Source organism: Mauremys reevesii, linkage group 1 (assembly GCF_016161935.1).
Source record: "Mauremys reevesii isolate NIE-2019 linkage group 1, ASM1616193v1, whole genome shotgun sequence".
NCBI lineage: Eukaryota > Metazoa > Chordata > Testudines > Geoemydidae > Mauremys > Mauremys reevesii.
The window spans coordinates 52,993,762-52,998,381 of NC_052623.1; positions in this window are offsets into that span (position 1 = coordinate 52,993,762).

Here is a 4,620-nt window from a genome sequence, read left to right on the forward strand (position 1 = left end):
TTTCCAGAACTGCTCACACAACAGCAGACTCCAGCACCCTGATCCACGGACACTTCACCTAACAGCTTGGTTTTTGGATGGACACCTCCACTAGCACTGGAGTGTTTCTTGGCAGTAGGATGTGTCCTCTTCAACAGAAGGAAGGACTCCACAAGACAATCCTACCTATTCAAATAGGAACGTTTCACTTCTTGGCCCCAACAGAGGTCTTGCCCCTGAGGCTGTGGGCATCCCAATGTTCCATCTGAAAATCTCAAGGGCTTGTTCTCCACTCCATCAGGGTGCACACAGTGGATATTACTGTTTTCCACCCTCCAGTGGAGGGACATTAGTTTTTTACCCATCTTTTGACTGTCTGATTCTGGAAGGGGCTTGTACGTAAATACCCGCCCATGGGACCTCAACCTAGTCCTTACATCATTAATGAACTTTCCCTTTGAACCTCTGGCTTCCTGCTCTCTTTCACTCGTTTCCATGAAGGTCGTCTTTCTGGTTGTAAGAAGAGTTGACAAACTGGGACCATAATGGCAAATTCCCGTTTCACCACGTTCCATAAGGACAAAGTTTCACTGCGCCTGCATCCCAAATTGGACCCATCCCATGAGAGTGCAAGTATCAACTACTGCCACGGTCCACGACATGCCCCTAGCAGACATATGTAAGGCAGCCAAGCCGAGTACAGTACACACCTTTTCTTCTAGTCTAGTGCATGGTTCTGTGGTGGACACCTCATTCAGCGCAGTGATCCTCCATTCCACAGTTCTGTCATCTTCCTTATACCCCCCGCCTATCTAGGCACTGCTTGTTAATCACCCTCAGTGGAATACAATAGAGACCCTCACTCGAAGAAGGGGAGGTTATTTACCTGTAACTGTAAGTTCTTTAAGATGTGTGGTCCCTATCTGTATTTCACCCTCCTTCCCCTCTGCTGTGGATCTGGTAGTTCTTCTTCGAGTGCTGTCCCTGTGGGTGCTCTACTCTAGGTGACGGTGCGTCCCGGCGCCGTTGATTGGAGATTTTCGGTAGCAGTGCCTGGTTGGGGCGCACGCACCCAGATGGTATCTCCCGTCTAGTTGGAATCTTCCTGAGTGCCTGCGCCCCACACCCTCCTCAGTTCCTTCTCAACCGTCCTCGGCCGAAGACGGATCCCGGGGCAGTGCTGCCTTCTCTTCCCTGGTATCTATAGGAAACAGTAACAAAGAACATAGAAATAATTATTAGTTACATCCCAGTTGTTTTCCTTCCTTTAGTGTAGTTACATAGTTAGTTACTTAGTTTAAAAAAAATAAAAATAAAAATCCTTCAGGCTTGTCTCCTGTTGAGTCGCTCTCCTCGGCCATCTCTAATTCATAATGCCAGGAGCTTCAGGATTCAAAAGATGCATCTCCTGCCAGGACTCCATGCCATGGACAGATGGGCACTCATACTGTGTGAGGTGCCTCGGGGACACCCACGTCCCTGTGAAGTGCCTCCATTGTGCGAGCCTCATTAAGAGCTCGTCGTGACAGGGACCTGCGGCTCAAAATACTGATGATGGAAAAATCCTTACAGCCGCTTTCGGAGACGGGAAAGGTTAAACCCGCTCCGACACGCTCCCCAGCCAGATCGGAACCGGTGGGCAGCATTGCTTCACCCTCCCTGGAGCGGAGGCAAGAAGCAGAACAGTCTCACAGGAGAGACTTTAACAAGGGTAGGGGGTCTCCCACGAGATCCCTACCCTCTGTGCTGACAGCACCAAAGGCAGGTGCCTCAGCTTTTCTAATGCCTCAGCCGCGGCTCGGACAGAGCGCAGAGGCAGGGACCTGACCTCCTGTGTCAGGAAGGTCCTTGTGGCTCCGGTCCCCTCGGCACCGCAAACGGCCGCGGCGCCGGCAGCGCGCTGCTCCCGGGCACCGCAAACGGCCGCGGCGCCGGCGGCGCGCTGCTCCCGGGCACCGCAAACGGCCGCGGCGCCGGCAAACTGCTGGCAAACCGCCGCAAACCGCCACGGCGCCGGCTGCGCGCCTCTCCTCAGCACCGGCTGCGCACCTCTCCTGGACACCGCGCGTGGCTGAGGCACCAGCTGTGCGCGCCTCCTGGGCACGGCCACGGCGACGGCTGCGCATGCCTCCTGGGCACCGCGCACGGCCGCGGTACCGGCTGCGCGCCTCTCCTGGGCACCACAAACGGCCGCGGTGCCAGCAGCGCAATCCTCCCCTGCAGGGAGAAGAATGTTGGCACGAGCCTATCTTCCACCTGGACTCCAGTAGCAGACCCCCTGCAGGACACCTCCAAGCAGTCTGCAGCACTATTGTCACTTTCACTCTCCTGCTAAGGAGCTAGAGCAGAGAGCAGGCTCAACTCAGCCCAGGGAGCAGTAGCAACAGTTTCTCACTTAATGTGAGCTTTCAGTGCCACCTGAGCCTCACTCTCCGCTCCTAGATACATAGGGCTAATATATTTTTTTTGAACTGCCGTTCTCTCAAACTGAACTGGTTTTCACTGACCATGAACTTGATTTACAGCAGCAAGTGGAGTTCTCCACTCCTGCTTCTCCTCCACAGGCACCTCTGCCACCTCAGGTCACGGTTCAAGGCCACCAGCCTCAGTTTCCCCATTTCACCCCCCCAGGGGCAACACTTGGGTTCTCCTACGTTATGCCTTGGCCTCAGTGGTACCCTTGGCAACATCCTCCTACCAATCCTCCTCCTTCTGTGCCTCAATCTCCTGCTCCATCCACTTCTAAGGTGCCTGAGCCCCCTCCTGAGTGTATGCAAGTTACGCGACTCCTAACTCTCCATTAGCCCTGGACGGAGCCCTCCTCCCTCCATCTCCATGGGCCGTGGACAACTGTAAACAATTTCAAGAACTTTTCAGGAGGGTGGCACTCAATTAAGGTATCTCCTTTCAAGAGGTTCAGGAGATGCAACACAGACTCCTCAGAATCCTTCAACAGTCTGCACCCTCAAAAATCGCGCTCCCTATAAACGAAGCACTCCTGGAGCCGGCTGACACTTCGGGCAAACCCCACCGTCTTTAGTACCAACTTGCAAAAAGGCCGAACGTAAATACTATGTCCCTGCTAAAGACGCTGACTTCCTATTCCTCATCCACCACCCAACTCCCTGGTCATGGATGCAGTTGCACAGAGGACGAAACAGTCATAATATTAACCCACCCCGCAAGACAAGGACCTTAGATGCCTTGACGTCTTGGGCTGCAAGGTTTATACATCCTCCACACTACAATTCAGAATTGCAAACTATTCTGCACCCCTCTTCAGTTACGACTTTGATATTTACAATAAACTTTTGAATTTGCCTCCTACATTCCAGAGGATAGGAGAGCAGACTTCAAATCAATCCTGACTGAGAACCAACTGATTTCTAGAACGGCCCTACAGGCATCTCTAGACATGGCAGACACAGCAGTCCGTACAACTGCAACTGCTGTGGTTATGCGCAGATCCTCATGGCTCTCTGCATCTGGCATCCCCAAAGAACTGCAGACCAAAGTGGAGGAGCTCCCTTTTGATAAGGACAAACTTTCTCCTACCCTCCTACCCTTCCCCGTCCCTCCTCAGGGACCCTTCTCACGACCACTTACTTCGCACAGAAGTGGCGCATCTTCTACAACTAGGTACAGAGGAACCTGTGCCACCGCAAAATCAAGGGACAGGTTTCTACTCCCGTTACTTTCTAACTCAGAAAAAGACTGGAGGATGGAGGCCTATACTAGATCTACACCGACTATCCGGACCTTTGCCTCTTTGGTCTATCTGTCTAGAGATGATGCAGCCTTTGGCTCAGCAGTTTGCATTCTGCAACATCTCACTCCGACCCCACCGCCTACGTAAGGCTTGGGAATCACCTACATGGAATGGATATGAGCAATCACTCGAAGAAGAAAAATGGTTACTTACCTTTGTAACTGTTGTTCTTCGAGATGTGTTGCTCATATCCATTCCAAACCCATCCTCCTTCCCCACTATCGGAGTAGCTGGCAAGAAGGAACTGAGGAGTGGGTGGGTCGGCTGGTGTATATATCTGGCGCCATGGTGGCGCCACTCCAGGGGGCGCCCAGCCGACCCACTGAGTTGCTAGGGTAAAAGTCTTCCGACGAACGTGCACGCGGCGCGCACACACCTACGTGGAATGGATATGAGCAATCACTCGAAGAAGAACTGAGGAGGGTGTGAGGCGCACACACTCAGGAAGATTCCAACTAGATGGGAGATACCATCTGGGTGCGTGTGCCCCAACCAGGCACTGCTACCAAAAATCTCCGATCAACGGCCCCGGGATGCACTGTCACCTAGAGTGGAGCACCCACAGGGACACACATCTCGAAGAACCTCAGTTACTGCAAGGTGAGTAACTTTCTCATCTGTAAAAAGAACAGGAGTACTTGTGGCACCTTAAAGACTAACACATTTATTTTAGCATGAGCTTTCGTGAGCTACAGCTCACTTCTTCGGATGCATAGAATGGAACATACAGACAGGAGATATTTATACATACAGAGAACATGAAAAGGTGGAAGTATGCATAACAACAGGAAAAGTCTAATCAATTGAGATGAGCTATCATCAGCAGGAGGAAAAAAAACTTTTTGAAGTGATAATTAAGATGGCCCATAGAA